This window comes from Passer domesticus, unplaced genomic scaffold (genome assembly GCF_036417665.1).
Source record: "Passer domesticus isolate bPasDom1 unplaced genomic scaffold, bPasDom1.hap1 HAP1_SCAFFOLD_66, whole genome shotgun sequence".
NCBI classification, from domain to species: Eukaryota; Metazoa; Chordata; class Aves; order Passeriformes; family Passeridae; genus Passer; species Passer domesticus.
This window is the reverse complement of record NW_026990167.1, coordinates 286,963-306,195: the sequence shown is the minus strand read 5'-3', so window position 1 is coordinate 306,195 and position 19,233 is coordinate 286,963. Positions and strand designations below refer to the sequence as shown.

The 19,233-nt window shown below is 49.8% G+C and overlaps 1 long non-coding RNA gene across 1 annotated transcript; it reads right to left on the bottom strand.

Moving 5' to 3' along the window:
• Positions 1 to 2,883: 2,883 nt before the first annotated feature.
• LOC135293043 (uncharacterized) lies at positions 2,884 to 4,400 on the bottom strand. The gene is made up of 4 exons (XR_010355193.1): positions 4,330 to 4,400; positions 3,857 to 3,974; positions 3,090 to 3,635; positions 2,884 to 2,997 (listed from the first exon to the last, which is right to left on the bottom strand). It is a non-coding gene; the product is annotated as an uncharacterized LOC135293043 (long non-coding RNA).
• Positions 4,401 to 19,233: the final 14,833 nt, after the last annotated feature.

Genomic DNA, 19,233 nt, shown 5'->3' with positions numbered 1-19,233 from the left:
AAAATTTTACAACCTTTCTGAACAATTTCAAACTAATAAAAGATCAGGACATAGAGAGAGACTTGTTTATTCCCTTGAAGTAAAAGTTTATATCCTTCTCTGTAAAGGGAAGTCACAGCTTCTTTTTTGAAGCAGAAGCATGTTTTATGAGCCCACTTTCCTTCCTCGTTTGTCCCTGCTCCCCAGCAGGCCACTCACTAGGCATATATAGCAATACCTGTGTCTGAAAACACATCTACATGACTGCATGACTTGCACTGCAGCAGTTGAAGGCATTGTTTTTATTGCACAAAGATCACAAACCTGTTCTAGAAGAACTGCAGAGTTCTTACTATGGGGCTGTAAGAACCCTGCCAGCACATCTGCTGCTAAAGCAACAATTCCAGCTTTGCAGTGGCTTAAGCGGGCTGAGACAGAAGTGTTGCTCCATCAATGCATAAACCACAACAAAGCAGTGGGGACAAGCCTTTGTTCCAAGTTTGACTGAAGCTTTGGGAAGCAGGTTTGCCTGCAGAGGGCACACAGAAGCATGACACCTTTGCCTCCTGTGCACCTACAATTTCTACACCATCATTATCACTGCTCAGGTGACTGAGCAAGCTGACAGTGTGTGACAGATTGTCTGTCGTGTACAGAAAGTCACAGACAGAAGAAGGGAGGGAGAAAACAGGGAAGATGACAATGCAAAAGATGTTGAAGGAGTGTGGCAAGGATTGAGGATTAAGAGACAGAAATAAGGAGAGACCATACCCCTAAACTGTCAAGTGCTGAGGGGAAACTGCAAGTACTTGCATATTTGAGCTCACCACCTGGACTTGCATGCCTTGTCCACATTACCATTATTTCAATAATTTTTCTTCCTGGAGAAGCTGCCAGGTCCCCAGTACCAGTCCTACCTCCCTTCCAGCAGTCTCTGTCTGGGCAGAGTTGAAAATAGATCAGGGATTACCTTTTACTCCACAAGCATTCAAGACAGCCAGAGAGCTTCCAGGAAAAAGGCCATAGTGAGTGCCCAGGACAAAGAGATTTTAAGCAAGTGGAAGAAGGAGGTATTGATTGAGGATCACAGTTCTGTTGAGGTTTAACCTTTCAAAGGTTTGTTTCTTTTGAAAGAGAGATTTTTGGAGCTCCCTTGAGTTAGCAATATGAATTAAGCATTTAAATTTTAGCTTGCAGAATTATGTGTTGAATTTTAACCTTTTACTTAAGAAACATCTGTCATAGTACAAAAAGAATAGAAAAATGCAAATATCAGAAGCTTCTTGCATAAAGAACAATACTGGGAGAAGACCAAGGATGCAGAAACCCAGATAAAGGGGCTCCTCTCTCTCCAAGCTCATCAAGACCGACAGACGTACTCAGATAAGCACCAAGGGACCAAACCACATGCACAAAGGAGAAAAGTTGAAAAGTTCAGCCATAAGGATGACCACTATCTTCGGCCTCAGAGATCACCAAAGACTCCTATGTGACCCCCACCATGAACAAGGCATGCTCCGAAGGGCATGGATCTAATTATCATGCCAGGCGAGGACAGGCGGGGCCAGGGGTTGAATATGCATTAAAAGGTTGAGCAATGCCATCTATATGGAGCACCTTTGTGAGTAAAAGATTGGGCTCAAACCAGGGCTTAAGGCACAAGCTTAAGGCTCAGGAGAGCTATCTCGCTTGTGCCAGGTGCTGACAATACAGACCCATTTCATAACTACATCAGGTTGTGGAGTCTATTTATTCCACCTATGGCTTCACTTTTCTACTGAAAACTGCAGGTGAGAAAGCCAGGCAGAAAAGGGAAAGAAAAACCCATGTAAACAAACCCATAGCTCTATACAAGGACAGAAGCAGATTTCATCTTCACCAGGCTCAAGAGACTTGAATTTGCTCTGGCATTCTTCACATTCATTCTCCTGTGGAAGAGCGCGGGGCTCCCCTTACCTGAGAGGAAACGCGCTCTGCTCCTGGCTCAGGCACGGGCTGTACAACCTGCGGCCAGTCCCGTGCTGGTGTGGCTGGAACAGCTGCGCTGCGCTGTGAGCTCAGGAGAATGGAGCTGTAGCTGCTGCCACCCTTGGCTGTGTTTGGGAAGCTGAAGGTAGGAACATCAGTCATCTGTTGTGTTTGACTTTATTGTTACTTAAGATTGTAGTAAATACTGAGCATGAGCTGGGGTGCAGATTGTAATTGCACCTACCTCACTGGGGGCTCCTGGGGAAGCAGTTTCCTTGAGAATCAAGCTCCTCTCCTCCAAAGGCACTTCCCCAAATGTCTGCATGTCCCAGGGAACACCAACACACACTTAAGAAACCCTGACTGAAGGCTGAATTCTTTCTGCTCCTTGCAGCACAGGCACTCCAGCTCAAGCTCATCTTCCTTCCCCCAGCTCTGTGTCGCTTCCTTCCCCACTCCCACGTGTCGCTTTGGGCGCGCAGCCCCGGGCCCCTACAAACACGAGCTGCCCGCTGCCTCTGCACGTGCCTGAACTCCTGCCTGCGCTCACGGCAGCAAAACCAGGCTGTTCCCAGCCAGGGAGCGGAGCCCTGTTCCCGCAGGAGGCTCTGGTCAGCCCCTTGCAGGACGCTCCGCTGTGCACGCAGCACTTCTCCTGCCCGCCCAGAATGCTCCTGGCACAGCAGAGCACAAGCTGGCCGGCTCTGGGCTCAGCACTCACCAAACATGGGCACAGGAAGATGCAGCGGCTGTTTTGCAGCCATGCCCAAGACAGCTGGGAAGGGTCCCCTGCCTCTGGTCTCACTTGGTTGGCTTTCTGACTGGACCTGAGGCAGGGGCTGCGATTCCTCACTTGTGGGGAGAGCAGAGCTGCCAGAAGCACACCCAGCCTGCAGGCACTGCCTGACAGCGCTGCGGCCACTGGGACGCTCGCGCCTCTGAGTCACAGCCACTGCACTGCTGCTGCTGCTGCTGCTTCATTGGCTTTGAGGCACACCCAGAGCTCACTGTTAGGCCATCATGGTGTCTGGTTCTGCCCTCTTCCTGTCCCTGTGTATGCATGGAGCATTGCTGTGCTTTCAGCAAGCTCTTGGGCAGAACTTCCAGCACCGCAAGCTACTCTGCCCTCGGTGGATGCTCACCATGGAAGAGCATACTCAGGCTGGCTCTTCTAAAACCCAGGGTCCTTGTTCCCTCCAGTGTGCTCAGCACGACCTTCAACTCCATGGTGCTGTGCAACTGGAGCAGCAGGACAGGGACCTCTGCAGCCTGAGCTGCCCTTGTTCCTCTCTGCCCGTGCACAGACGATGGCGTGGAAGAGAACGGCAGCAGGGCCCTGCGTGTCCCCGGGCTCAGGATTTGTGCTGCTTCAGCTCCACGGACAGATCCACGAGTCAAATGAAAAAGAAAAACTGTTTAATAAGGGAAGGCAAAGCAAAGGGGTGAGCTGGGAGGGAAAAAAGGGGATGGGCAGGGTGTGGGGGCTGGAGGGAGGGAGCTGCCAACAGGGAGGGAGATGGCAGGAGCTCCTGGAGCTTGCCACAGACTCAGCTGTGAGCAGCAAGAGCTGGGCCTGGAGCTGCAGCTGGTCCCCTGTGCTCTGCAGGTGCTCCCATCTTCAGTGGGAACTGGGGGAAGCCAAAGGACACCAGTTGTTCTGATCCTGCAGATGAAGTTTGGCATATCTCCTGGACAGGGACAGCAGATGGGACATGTGGGAAGCAAAGGGAACACTGAGTCAGTATGGGGACGTTTCCCTTGGCAGCAGCTGCACTTCCATCAGGGTTAGAGGAAGTGCCAGAGCCTCCCCAGGAGGGTCAGAAAGAGAAAGCTGCTGAACGGGCCGGGCTGTGGTGAGCACCCACGCCAGCCTCAGCCCCACCCTGCCTCCCCGGCCCTGAGGCCTCACCCGGGCTCTCTCCAGGCTGGCAGCAGCAGGGCCCCGCTCACTGCTCCTGCTGCTGGCACTCAGCTTCTCCCTGCTGGCTCCTGGCAGTCTCCGGCTCTCCTCAAGGTCTTCCTTGCAGCTGTGGCAAAAGTGGAGGTTCTGGAATTGGTTCCAAGGCCTGGCAGAGTTGCAGTCCCAGAGCCCTCTGTGCTCCCTGCTGGCCCCTCCATCCCCTCAGCCCCGCCATGCTCTCAGCAAACCCCCAGCCCCCTTCAGCTTCTTCAGCCCCTCACAGTCCCCTCACCTCCCTCAGTCCCTTCTGACTCATCCCATCCCTTAGACCCGCCACCCCCTCAGTCTGTGCCACTTGCCTGTCACCTCAGTGCCACCATGGCCCTGGGCTGCCCCACAGCCCTCAGCCCCTGCAGCAGCTCAGGGTCACCGTCCCTTCAGCGCCACCGCCCCCTCAGCCCTCTCAGCCCCCTCAGTCTCACCGTCCTTCAGCAGCTCCTCAGGGGACACTGCCTGGGGCTACCGGCAGCTCCCAGCGCTCCAGGGACACTCGGGGCTGGAACTGCTGCTGCGCCCGGCCTGGCCGCCAGCTCGGACCCAGCCCAGGGAGAGGGGACACAGGGGGCACAGGGGGAAAAGCAAGAGGTGAGCGAGGAAGCAGAACAGGGCAAGAGGTTAAAAAGAGGTGTATATAAATATCAATCTATGTGTCTAAACCCCCATATACAAATATAAATATGCATTTACAAATGTATATATGTAAACGTAACTATACACAGGTATAAGTGCAACTGTGCACATCTATAACTACAACAACACATCTAAAGCTATAATAATATACCTCTAAAACCAAAAATAAATTAACTGTACATATTTCTATCTATATATATACATAAATATAATTACATAGATCTATAAACAAAACTACCTAGATACATAAACATTAACTATACACATCTATAAATATAACTGGAGACAGAGGCATTCTACCTGCCCGATGGTCACAGGCTCTCCCTCTGTCTCTTCCTGCCACACAGGGCAGCCCTCCTGGAGAGGTCAATCACACGGGATCTGGGAAGCAAAGGGAACACTGAGTCAATATTGGCCCTTGTGCACGTGTTCCTTGAGCACCAATTGTCCTTCTACAAGGGACTGTCAAAGATGGCCTGAAAGGCAAACTCTCACTTGGCAATTTGAAGCCTGCTCTTTAAAGAACAGGGATCCTTCCAAGTGTTCAAAACTGAACTGTGTGAAGTTCTTTGCTGATAAAGCCTCAGCAAAGTCTCAAGCTTGAAACACAGACAATCTCAGTGACAGAGAGACCTCAGTCCTCACTGAAGTGGCTGAAGCTGAAGGCTGCTGGGAGCTGAGTTATGAACCAAACTGGGACACCAAGCTTGGTGACACAACTGCCACAAGGTCAGATTTATTCCCTGCTCTCTTGCCACAGCAGAGGACTCAATGTCAGAGCCTCTGGAGAAGCGTGGAGGGCAGGGCTCGGGGAGGTTGTGCCAGTGCAGGATTTGAACTGAAGGCACCAGGCAGAACCAGCCCTGCAGACAGGAACTCAGCTCTGCTCATCTCCCTTGCTGCCAGAGGCAGGCTCAGAGCAGCCATCTCACACCTCTCTAAACCAAGGGGGGCTCTGTCCTTACCAGGCTCCTCGGGCTCTGGGGAACTGCTCCTGCAGCTCTCCGTGCCAGATGAGGCTTCCTCTACTGCAGCCTGGTTCACAGGCTCGCCTCCGGAAGACTCAGGCACAGCATTAATATTGCCCTTGAAAGAACAATGGAAAGAAAGAAAACTCAAGATCATTTGGTATTTTCTTGGAATCACATCAGGGATGCAGTTTCTCTTCTTCTCCCTGTAAGCTCTCAGCCCAGCCTCTTCCTTTCCCCTGCCATGGAGTTACCTGAGCAGAGGGAGACCTCTCAGACAGGGATCTCCTGATCTCCCGGATCATTTGCTCGACAGCAAAGCCAAGATCCACTGGTGGTGACTGCTCTTCCTCAGGTATTATGTTTTGGGCTGAGCTGGAGGCTGTCAATGCTGCCCAGCCTGCACTGTCAGGTGGAGCGCTGGGTGGGGTGGCTGCAAGAATCCAAACACATTGATCAGGCTCCACAACGTGGCTCTGGACACAGATCTCTATTGCTGCCTTGGATCAAACATCACAGGCAGCAAGCAGGAACAAAAAGGCAAAGAATTTTTTGTCCTTCTAGGTTCCCCTTCCTAGTAGGCTTGACAATTTCTGACCAAGAATGACAGAGCCTTGTAGAAAAATACTTCAAACAGCCACTTTTAATTACGTTTTGGAAAAACAAGGCTACAACTCTTTTCCTACCTCGTGGGTCGAAAGCCGGGGGCTGGGGCTGCTGCTCCCTGTGCAGCTGCTGGAAGCTGCAGGGCTGGAGCCGGAGCACCTCCCGGTCGAGCGGAGGCAGCTGCCCCCCGTAGAGCTCCTGCAAGTGGCTGGGGGGCCCCTCCTGCCCGAGCGGCAGCGGCCGCTCCCCGTGCAGCCCGAGCAAGCGGCAGGGCGGGATCCCGAGCACCTCCCGCTCGGCGGGCAGCGGCCGCTCCCCGTAGAGCTCCTGGAAGCGGCTCGGGCCCTCCCGCCGGGCCGGCAGCGGCCGCTCCCGGTGCGGCAGGTGGAAGCCGCAGGGCGGGCGCCGGGCGAGCAGCGGCCGCTCCCCGGGGCGCTGCTGGAGGCGGCCGGGCCGGGGGCTGCGCAGCTCCCGCCCGTCCGGCAGCGTCCGCTCCCGCTGCAGCAGCAGGAAGCCGCTGGGCGGGCGCCCGGGCGGCAGCGGCGGCCGCTCCCGGGGCAGCGGCTGGAAGCGGCCGCGCCCGTGCCGCCCGTCCGGCAGCGGCCGCGCCCCGGGGAGCTGCCGGGAGCCGCGGGGCGGGCGCCTGCAGCCCTCCCGGCCCGCCGCCGGCCGCCGCCTGTCGGCCGCGCTCCGCCGCCTGAGGCGCAGCAGGAGGTCGGGGCGGTCGCGGCGGAAGCAGGGGCTGCTGTAGTGCAGCCAGCCCCCGGCATTGCCCGGCGCAGCCGCGCCGAGCCAGCCCGGCACCTTGCGGAAGCCGTAGCGGTAGAGCTGCCGGACGAAGCTGCGGAACTGCGTGGCCCTGAAGGGGCGCGGCACCGGCCCCGCCCCAGCGCCACCGCCCCCGCGGGCGGGGCCCGGGCCGAGCAGCTCCCGCTCGAAGAGGCAGCGGTCAACGAGCAGCCCCCGGGCCCGGCTGTCCCAGCGCACGGAGCGGACGCGGGGCCTGTTCAGCAGGCGCCACAGCTTGGCGGGGAAGGCGCTGGCGCTGAGCACGGCGGGCAGCGGCAGCTCCGCCATGGCTCCGATCGCCGCCTGTGGCCGCAACGCCCGCGGCGCAACGGCCGCGGCTGCGCCGGCGGCGCGCGGCCTGAGGGGGGCGCTGCGCTGGCGCCCGGCGCGGCCCCGGCGCGGGCCGGACTTGGCGGGGACGAGCGCGGCAGAGCCGGGGCTGCGGGCACAGCGCGGGCGGGGCGGCTCCCGGCGCTGGCCGGGCTCCGCATGGCACGGCATGGCATGGCACAGCAGGACTCAGCGGGCAAGGCGGGCAGGGAAGGGCAGGGCAGGGCACTGAGAGCAGCGGCGGGCTCTGTCCCCACGCTGCATCCCATGCCTGGGTCACCATCGGTGACAGCGAGGAAGGACATTGCTCGGTCTGGCTGGGGAAAGGATGAAAAGGGGGCATTAGAAAACATTCATTTGGTCTCCTTTTCAGCAGACTGGCTCTTTTTATCTCCCATGTCTACCTGTCTTTGGCAGAGTTGGCACATTTCTCGTGATTTGGAGTCAGCTACAGCAGCAGGAAGGGGCAGCAATTTTGTCAGCATTGTCATCCAAGCTAAAGTGCTGGCCTGTGGATGGATGTTGCTTTACCCAAGGAATTATAATGCCTGGGCAATAAGACAATGTTGCCCCATCACCCTCCCTGGTTTTCCTCCTCGTACTTTGCTTCTTTTTGGTGCCAAGGCAATGAGGAAATGCTTGAGCTGTGCTAAAAGCTGTAGCTGTGCTGAAAGAAGCATTTACTTTGTAACAGGGGATGGGAATGAAGCGCTTTCCAGAAACCAGCAAATTTAGCAGAACAAGCTAACTGCAAATGGTAACCACTTGGTGTTTGAGCAGACAATCTTGTAGACTCTGCAGAAATGAGAGGTGAGAAGTTCAAGCCCGAGGAAGCTTTCTGAGCCCTCATCCAAAACAACCAGCAGGAGAGTGATGACCACCTCGTGCAGAAACTGCAAGTGTGCCACAAGGGCTTTTTAATCGTGTAATTAGAAAATATGCTACAATGTGAGGTTAGGAAAAGTTAATGTGCCCATGAAGTAAAAAAAAAAAAAAAAGTATAAAACTAGTACTGTGTGAAGAATTGGCGAGTGAGTTTGTGGTGGAGCTATCCCCTCACTGGTGGTGATGAACAAACCAATACCTGCCCTATGGGCCCCACAATATGGAGCACTGTTTTATTACCTACTTTTTGGGCATCAATTAATGGTCTAGAGTTGTGGGGAACTCATACTGGTGTCTTCCCAGATGGTGTTGCACTTTTCTTTCCTCAGGAATCACCTCTTCCTCCCCCCATCTGGGGAGAGTTCCAATGCAAATGCCTCCTGCAGCCAGCTCTTGTCACTGTAGACTGACAGAGGAGACCTTGCAATGGAGAGAGACTCCCTAGAGCTGCTGTGGAGAGCTGAAGGGGGAAGCTTTGTCCCTCAGCCTTGAAGTCTTGTTGAGGAGCTGCTTGTGCTCTGGGGGACGCACACCAATGATGTTTATCCAAGCCCTGCAGGTTCATTCCTGAGCTTCCTGATGTGCCACAGAGACTTTGGGGCTGTCATGTTGGGGCACAAATTTCAATCTGGGAACTTCTTGAAATGCTTCAGTTTTTTGGTTTTTTTTAGTTTTTTTTAGGGGGTTTTTTGTTTGTTTTTGTTTTTGTTTTTGTTTTTGTTTTCCCTGCAGAAATATTGCCATAATCTTTTGCTTCCAGAGAATCTTCTCCATGTCTTTAGGAAACTTCTCTCTGCTAGGCTCCCAGATCAGGCCAATTCCCAGGTTCCTTCCCACACTGAGGTGTAGCCCATGTTTTCCACTCTCCAGCTGGAACAGAAGAAAGCAGAGAGTTTGCTGTTGTGGGAGAGCAGCTTCTCTTTCCTGCCTGCTTTCCCTTTGGGACAGGTTGGTGTGTGCTCATTAGATAAAGGCAGGTTTAAACTCTGGAGGAGTTGTGTTCCAAACTGCTCCCTCCTGGAGCCCTTCTGTGGGCATCCTTGGACAAAAGGCCTCTTGGTGGGAGCTCCCAGTGGCAGGTTAAGGAAGGAGGTTGACATTTCAGGGCTGTGACTGCTGAAAGCAGCTGGTTTCCAGAGGTGTCCAGAGCTGGGAGTGGCTCCTTTTCTCAGCTGCCTGCAGAAAAGGAAGTTGCCAAGTGGGAATTTCATTTGCAGAGATGGGCATCAGGGATTTTTCCAAGAGATTGGCTGGCAGAGAGGCAGGTCTGGTGCTAAAGTGGCTGTGTGTTTGTTTTGATGGAGGGGAGGGTCGGAGATGCAGACACACCAGCTGGAGGAATAGTGTCATTTACTGCAATGCAAAAGTGCAAGAAAGAGTCAGAAAAGGAGAAGCCAAGCAATGCACCCCAGCATTATTACAAAAGGTTGCCTCTAGTGGTTAAGAAAGATAATCAGCAGATATCCCAATGCTTTCCCCTTCATCCAGAGCGGCACATCAGCTGGGGGAAGCTGTCCCAGCCAAGCCCTGGAGAGCCATGGCCGGGAACTGGGAAATCCTGCGGAGCCTCCACCTTTGGCGGCCACGAGGCTTCCGAGTGCGCTGTGAGAGCAGCCCGGCTTTGACAGTGCTGGACAGGCAACGTGACAGAGCTTCTGCTGGGGGACAGCTGATTTCATTCTCCTCTTGGTTTTCTGCCTGAGCCTGCCCAGGGCTCAAGGAGGAGCCAGGGCCAGGTGTGGCCTTGTCCATTTTCCTAAAGCAGAAAGGTGCAGACGTGTTTCCCCAGTGAATGGATGCATTGATCCTTTTGATAGCAATACTTGGTTAAGAGCAGATGCACAGCACATTTGGTTGGAAGGGTCACCTAGAGGGCAGCTTTGGCTCAGGTCCTGTTGTTGAGGCTTCAGCCGGGGTCTGAAGTTCAGCCTTCAGTCCTTCAGTATTTTGTGGTGCAAATCATTGCTGTGCAGACTGGAAACAAACAAGTCTGTCTTTAGCACATTTGAGACAGGGAAGAGGATTAGCCCTGCAAGGCCAGGCTAGGGCCAAGAGTGGAAGGCCAGCAGCCTACATTTGCCCCCAGGGAGCCGTCCAGAGCAAGAAGCCACTCCTGGCCAGGGGCTGAGGTGCCCGAAGCTGCCTCCCCGCTGTGCAGCTCTGCAGAGCCCGCGCAGCGCCGGGTCCTGGGCAGCTGGGACAGCCCGGCTGCCCTGGAGCACAAGGAGTGTCCCAGAGAGAAGCTGCTGCCCTTTGCTTTGCAACTGTTTCACAGAGTCCTGTCATTATCCACAGAGTCTGATATGTTTTCCTTTTGTCTCCCAAATTTAACCCAGTTTTTTGAGAAAATTGACTGATGTAGCTTCTGCTGGTGGTGGTGCTTTTGTCTGCAGGTGAGGGCAGGTGATTTGAGCCAAGGACAGAGTCCACTGTTAACATCCCAGCTTTGCCAAGTCAAGGAAACCTCTCACAATTGGGCTGGTGGTACTGAGCAGTTTTCCTAGTTTTTGGAAAGCTTTGACCTTAAAAAACCCAACAGATTTTCCTCCATGAGGATACCAGCAGTAGCATGATGCCAATTTTTTCTACCTCTTCTCTGCGTCTTTGTGCTTTTAAGGGTTCCTCAGTGCCCAGCAGGTATGAAAGGACCTGTGATGATGTGATTTGAGAGCTCTGTGTTGTTCCTTGCCACGTGAGTGTTCATGACAAGCTGGACACCCCACTTGTGGCTCTGTTAAATTCATCCCAATTCTGTGCAAACAGCAGCCCCGAGGTGCTGAGGAGAACAAGGACAGTGGGTGGGTGTGCATGCACACAGGCAGGGCTGACTGCTGTGTGGGCAGAAGGTTTTGGACTGCTGTCCATCTTCACTCTCCCAGGCTGGAGGAATATATAAAATCTATACAAAATAAAAATATTTATCAAAATATATCAAAATGTATCACACAACACATATAAATTTATTATATATGTAATTTGTCATCTGTAGACTACATACTATGTATTTTAATATAGATATTATAATAAACAGAAAATATAAAATATAGACTTGATATTTTTCTCAGCCATTGCCTGAGGGTCATACAGACCATCTCCTGGTGTTACTGCATTTGTGTATTCTGGTACTACTTATTAGAGCATCCATGTCCCTGGGAGTTCCTTCAGGAAACTTCACACAAAGGGCTTCCATCATTTCAGGGCTTGTCAGAACTTGTTCCTTCCCAGTTCTCCAGCCTCCTCCTGGATTTTGGAGCATCTCAGCACTTGTGTCCATGGCCCTTCCTTCACCCCCAGCCTGCAGCAGTCACAGTCACTGCTGCCTCCCCCTTGCTGCAGCTCATTTGCCTAAGTGCTGCCAAAGGCAGCGGAGCTGGCTCAGGATCCCTGTTGGCTTCTGGGCTCTGGGATGAGCTTCAGGGGGACACTTGGAGCTCTTCCTAAAGAGCTGCCCGTGGGAGGGGGGGTGGATTTGTCCTCCCCAGATGGCTCCCGCTTGGAGTTCTGCTCTCAGTGGAGCCCCGGAGTTTTCTCAGCAGGCCTTGGCAGCGAGTTCTGAGCCAACGTGTGGCTCTGCTGCCATCCCAAATCTGCGCTGCCCTTGCCCAGCCTGAGTGCAGGTGGGGCATGTGGTGGGCATGGCCGGGGATTTCCATGGCCCAATCCTGCAGCATTTCCATCTGCTCCTGGCTTTAGGTAGCACAAATCTACAGTTCCTTCAATTGAATCATTGCATTTATCGCAGATAGTTACATCTGCACTAGTAATGTACAAATATGCAAAAACCCCTTGAGTTTAAAAATGAAATTTGTTTTAAATTGCTACACTTGTGCTGCCAATATATAAACATGCAAATATCAATTTAAGTTTAAAATCTATTTTTTTTGAGAGAATTGTGCTTTGTAAATATATACAAATATCAACTTCAGTATAAAAAATTAGTTTATTGCAACTCTACAACTCACTATACACAAATATGAATTGAAGTTTAACAATTAAATTTTTTGCACATTACTACCACTTTACAGTCCATATACAAATACAGGAATATCAATATCCCTCTCTAAAGAATCTCAGATCCAGAACTAAATAAATACAATTGTAGAACTATGCAACTCCATATATATTTAAGTAGAAGTAAATACATATATATCCATAAGAATATATAGATGTAAATACATATTTCATTCCATATGTGACATATAATACACACATAACAAACATAAATGTACAAATTTCAATGGACCATTAAAAAAATCCATACAACTCCAGCAATAAAAGTAGCTACACAAATGTAGAAATATGTAAATATAACTCCAGATGTAAACAGATCAATATACATGCATCAATATAACAATATACATACATAGCTACCTACACAAATATCAGTCAATGTATGTAAATATCCCTACACTTGTAACTATCCAAGTCTAACTCTACCCATCCATACACAGAACCAGATCAGCAGGGATTGCAGCCCCCCATGTTCCCAGGCTCTCCCTCGGTCTCCTCCTCCCGTGCAGAGCAGCTCTCCTGGACAGGGACAGCAGATGGGACATGTGGCAAGCAAAGGGAACACTGAGTCAGTGTGGGGATGTTTCCCTTGGCAGCAGCTGCACTTCCACCAGGGAAGAGGAAATGTCAGAGCCTCCCCAGGAGGGTCAGAAGGAAAAGCAGCCGAGGGGCCAGGCTGTGGTGAGCTGTTCACTTCTTTCAGGCATCCCAGTTGCTCTGGGGGAACTCCCTCATGTCACATTATTGAACCACCTCTGCACTGACCAAGACTGTGGCCCCCAGATCAAGCAGTATTTCTGTCTCCAGCTGCTTGCACCAATGACAGGGAACGTCCTCTGACAGCGCTGGGGCACAAAGTTACCTTCCACAGCTCATCTGACAGGGCCTTGTTCTTCCTCTGCTTCCTGTCTTTCTCCTTATTTCCACTTGGAATTTTTACAGCATTTCTTTTTCTTTCCCCTTGATCAGTGCCAAAAGGAATGTTTCTCTTCCAAACTTGAGTTTGTTCAGTGATCCTGTCAAGCATTTTCTCAGGAGCTTTTCTCATGGAATTGAGTGTTAATTTCAGCAATTTTGGTGATTTTCTGTGTGATTTCTGCAAGTCTCCTGTTCATTATTGCACCACTTGGGAAGGTAGAAAGAGAAAAAGGATGTTTCTGTATGTCAGTCCACTAGTGGAATATTCATGGATAGAGAGAGTGATTAGCTGCATTTTGCATGTACTCCTAACCTGAAAGTGCAACAGGTAACTTAGGGAGAAATCAAAGCCAGATCTCTCCTTCTACCAGCCTGTATTTAAATGGAAAGTAAATAGAGCAGGGTGAGAATGTTAGTGCTCCATTAGTGCATCCATAGATTCCTGCTATGCCTGGGAACCTGATGCTCGGAGTCTTCCACGTTTAGGGGAACTGCATTTCAGGGAACTGCATTTCAGCAAAGAGAGTCCCTGTTCACAGGCGCCAAAGGGAAGAGGGTCCCACGGAGAGTCGGCCGAGGAACGACACTCACAGCCCATGTGGCTACATGCTGCTCCCCTTTGTTAAGCAGCTTTGGCACATTTATCCTTCTCTAGACACTGTCTCACGCCACTAATGCTTAATGCTCCTTGGTTCAGTAGCTGCATTCACACATGCATGTTAATTACTGATTGGCTGTCACGCCATAAGCATCTTTAGCTAAGGTGTGCCAAATTAGCAGTTCCCACTTGTGTGTGCTTGGCATTTGGTTTCATCTGGGCACAATGCTCCTTCTTCCTTGATGTATCTGTTGGAGGACAGTACATGGTCTGTCTCGTTCTGGGGACAGTACGTGGTCTTCAGAGTAACTTTGTAAACTGCAGGCCAGGTTGTCCAATTCCCACAGGAGAATGTCCTGGCCTTGTCCAGACATCAATCCTTCCACAGTTTAGTAGACCCATTTTCTGCATGGTCAGGGGCTTTTTCTTGTCATTAAAAAAAAAACAAACCAAACCAACAAACAAACAAACCAACCAAATCCTAAAGAATCACCTCAAGTAATAATAAAAGAAAAACTACTAAGATTAGGAATTCCTTTTGCAATGTCATCAGATAGAGATTCTCATTTCAGAGATGAAACTGTACAAAAGTAATGCAAAACACTCCCAGTTAAATGGGACCTACTCAGTCCATGGAGGTCAATCTCAGCAGCAAGGCTGACAGAACAAATCAGAGTCTAAAACCAGAAATGAATAAAAGTGGCCAGGAAAACTCACTGAAGTGGCCACCAGTGCTTCCCCTTGCTCTCTTGAGGTCCAGAATTTCAGTGGCTTCTAAAGAAAAAAGTGAGCCCATGATAGGAAATTATAATTTCAGTCCCTTCTTATCATCTTTCTGGAGAGTGCTCTCATCTTTCCACAAGTTTCTGCTGAGACCATCCCTGGTGATTCAGGCACATCCTTATCCACCTGGGAACTGTGTCTTATGTCAGAAAGCAGAGCAACAAGCCACCTAAAGAAAAGTGGAAAGGACCATTTGAAGTGTTCCTAAGCACTCCTGCAGCAATAAAAGGGGATGGGATCAGTACATTGATACACCTGCCCCCAAGGGAAGCCAACCCCAACACATAAGGGACTTAAAGGGAGAAATATAGATGAGAATTTGAAGCCTCAATTTGTTAAAGCATGGAAATAAAACTTTCTAATGCAGTGTAGAGTGAGTTAGAAGAAATCCCATCAAGGGAAAGATATGTCATGAAGGGCTAACCATGAAAAGTCCTCAGGCTCAGCCCAGCCTGGGCAGCAGCACTCTGGCACGCTCTGTCAAGCAGCAGCAGCCAGCAGGCCCAGGGGAGGCAGCCCAGCACAGTTCACCCCATGCCCCCCACGGCAGCGTCCCTGGGGCTGCTGCACTGCAGAGCTGGAGGAGCACCCCCTGAGCCAGGCAAAAATGGACCCAAGTCTCAGGGTTTAGGAGGTGACATTTCTTGATCTTGGCTTGAAGGAGAACAGAAGGGCAACAACGGCTCAGGTATTCAATCACAAAACACCCCAAGGGCTCTCAGGTACAGGGACTCAACATCATTGGCTTGGAGACGATGGAGGAATTTGTAGAATGCTCTGCAAGGAATAAAGGGGCATTCCCAGCCACCTTTGAGTGTTCCCAAATATTATCCTCCCTCAATCAATTTCATATCCTTTCCCTAAAGAAGGTTACGGCCTTGCTGGCAACACCTCTGCCATGTCAGCTGAATGAATACATGGAGGAAACTTAGGAAAAGGACTAGTCTTCAAAGTCCCCATAGGTCTGTGCAGGAATCACGATCTGTGTCTCTCTAGAAAGGCTGCTTGAGACAGACTAGTCTTAAAAATGCTAAGAAATGGACAGCATTTCCATAGGGACACTTGAACTGAATTTCCTTTTAAAATCCATTGAAGTACCTTGCCTCCAACATTTCTCCAAGTGTTTTACAAAACTCTTACAGAGATATGGATCTTTCCCAGCTCACTGTGAAAGTGAGGCCATGATTTACAAGCAGTCCTGAGAGCTGCTTCAGCTGACAGCTTAGAGCAGCCCATGTGCACTCCTCTGCAACCCTCCAAAACAAGGTCATTTGGGGACAGGGTTGTCCAAACTTCTAAGCCTTTGACAACTTTGGCAAAGAGTTTGAATTAACAAGGAGCTCAAAAATCACCCCTACACTTATCATAAAGAATTTCCACCAACTGCAATATTTTCTTAAAATGAGCACTTCATAGTGGAGGTAGTGGGCTTCCACCCTTTACTGATCAATTTATTTCAATGGACAAACCTAAGTCTTGAAGAAAAGAATTGACCAGCAACAAGCCACTCCAAACATGATACAATCAACAATGAGAGAAGGAATTCCAATTATGAGATTTCTTTATTGTTAAATTTCAATACAATCATATTTCAACTTCAACTTAAACTTCCTACATTCTTTGAACTAATCCTACATTTATAAGAAATCATCTACTGCTCAGTACTAACATAACCTACTCTTCTGTACTAATTTCAGAAATCCTAAAAAACCTAATCTTCCGTTCAAATGAAAAATCTTGAGTTCACAGATGTTCCCTTGCTGAAACAGATGTCTGGTGCCAGTACTCCACTCACTGCTGCTCAAATTCAGAAATGCAGCCCTGAATATGGGCCAGCTTCTTGTGGAGGTACTGGCACCTGCTCCTCATTTCAGAGTAGCTGGGGCTACCCTGTGAAGGAGAAAGCAAAAGAAAATCAGGCCATGCAAACACTTCTGCAGAGTTTAGAATCTGATGTCCTCTGCTTTAAGAAAGCCCTGAGGCAAACTTAGCAGTTGCCATGGCCCTGCAGGTCTGGTGTCACACGCACCTGCTGTAACTGCTGATAATCTGCTAGGATGTGCTGACACAGCAACTTCAAGAAAAAAACAAACAAACAAACAAACCATGAAAAATGTTTCACTGGCACCATAAAATGCACACTTTGGTAAAACACTAAAAGTACACTCAGTCTGACTCTATAGAGATTTTCTTCTCTGTGAGCCACCACTCTTCTGGCAAGTTTGCAAAACAAATCTCCATCTCCCAGCATCACCCAAGATCTGTAACTAAGCCTCTCAATAGGCAACAGAAGCAGCCCATGCTCTAAGACTCTGCTTGGAACACCTCTCATAGACAACTGTTTCTTCACAGACAGCTCAAACAGGGGCTTTTGGGCAGGGTCTTGCCAAAATCAGACCCAGCCCAAGAAGTGTCTGAGCATATATGCCAATTCCACAGTTTCCCTCTGTCTCACTGAGCAGCTCCAGGGAATCCAAAACACTGCTGTGATGAAGCACAGTCTTCATGGTTTTATCCTTCTTTACCTGATAGGCCTTGGAGCCTGGAGTCAGAGACTTCCATTGCTCCTGAAATTGTCTGAATTTCTTGATGATCTTGTCAATCTTTAAATATAAATTCCAATATTCCTCATATTCTGCATTGAAGTCGTCCTTGTAGCGCTGGCGTTGCTCCAAGGAGACAATGGCTCCGTATTTTCTAAAGGTAAAAATGAGACCATTTTTCTCTGAGTGAATTCTAAGAGAGCATTTGAGTATGTTTCTAATCCATAAAACACACATATAATTTGACACCATGCACAGGGTAATGAAAAACACAGACACCCAAACTTTGAGTCAGTGGCTCTGGGACTGATAGTTTCTACTTTCAAGGTCATGTGCACCAAGAGAATGTAGTCAGGTAACTCTGGGAATCTGACACATAATTTCTATGTGGCCCATTTCTAGTTACTAATAGCTTACATTGTAGAGGTTTTCTTCATGAGCAAGTAGAGCACATTTAGAAATTATGTGCCCTCATTTCAAATGTCAAAGGAAAAACAAACACAGCAGCTTCAGGAAGAGAAGAAACATAACTAAATTATAATCTCTTCCTCTGTAGGAAAAACTAAATTGAGTTACATATGATTCTGAAAATTCATCTGCAAAATATTTTTGTAAAGGAATGTATTTATGGAGATGAATGAACTTCTGAGCTACATTCTTTTCTGCCTAACGGTAAAGCAGAGTCAATGATAATATTTGATTCCTCTAGTGGACAACAGTTACATCAGTGACCTGGGAACGGAGGCATTTCTAATACACAAAAGGAAACAAAGCCACAAAAACAAACTCTAGACAAGTCAGAAACTACAAGAAGAAATACCCAAAGCACATCAGCTCCTCAGGAGGCCAAAACTCATTAATGCTTAAAGCCACTGATGGGAGTCAAACCTTCTTCATTCCCTTCTCCCTCAAATCAGCAGGTGTGAGGTTTATCAAGCTCATGATACAAATCCAAGATGAAGTGGCAATGAGAACAATAGATGCCACTTGCCAACACTCTCACACCAATGCTTCTGCTCCTCTGGGCCTGAAGGTCTGGTTCTTATTGGATGACAAAAACTCCCTCCACATCAGAATGAATTCCTTCAAACCACCCTGAGATTAATATTTACAAGCAGTAAATTGCTAACAAGTTGAAATTCAGTAGCAGGACAGACAACAACTTGTGCCAAGGATGCATGCCAGGCCTGATACACCTCAGTAGTATGCAGGATAATTTTGAAAAGAAAACCACAGATGCCTTTCCACATTTGGGAGGTCCCGGAGCAATGTGAGCCGGGGCCCTGCCGCGCCTGCTCCAAAGGCCGCAGCTGCCCCAGAGCCCCAGAGCTGCAGGAGGCCTGGCTGCCCCTGCCAACATCACTGCCCTGACACAAGCTGTGAGCAATTTCCAGGGCTTTAGACCACACACACACTTCTCCCTCCTCTCCTGCAAATGCCATGAGGGGATGCAGCAGCACTGCTGCAGCTGAGCCTGTGCAGCTGCACCGCAGGAAGGGACGGCCCGTCCGGGCCTCACCCACCTCGGTGTTCATCTCTGCTCTGAGCCTTGGAGGCCCAACAAAACCTGCTCAAACTCATCCTTTCAGCACAGCAAAGAGATGGACACTGCCCCCCACTGAGAGTGGCAAGAGTGAATTGCTATTTGACTCACCTCAAGTAGTCTGCTTGGTTGCTTGTTGCAGAGCATGTGGAGGCAATGGAAGTATCTGTTCTTTTTCCTGCAGAAAAGCAGAATTTTGACACTCTTCATCAGGAGATCATTAAAAGGCCAAAGGATCCCCATTGGACAGTCTTGAGAAAAGTCCTTCAGACCTTTCTTTTCACAAGAAATTGTTCAGAAGAAGCAGTAACATTTATTAATGGGGCACACACAACCTTTTCCACAGTAGCCTGTCCTGGGGTTTAGAAAGAGGGAATGGACACTTTATCCTACAGATTGTGCATTCCCAGAGTGTTAGCCCCAGCTATATATTTTCTCATATGAAGGCATGAGGTGCCATCTGTAGAGCCATTCAACTCATGCAGCAACAGATGCAGCTTCACAAAAGACAACAGCTTGAGAGAGACCAATATTGAGGTTCTAACAAGAAATGAAGAAGGAAGCTGAGTTCTTCTCACACCATGTTTTTATCCCCAATTCCCTGCCAGTTCCAGAGGCCCAAAGTTCAGAGGAGTGCCTGCACTCTTGTCAGCAGAAAAGCCAATTCCATTCTATTGGGCTTACTGGCACTAAGGCTCCAATGACCTGCAGCCAAAACCGAT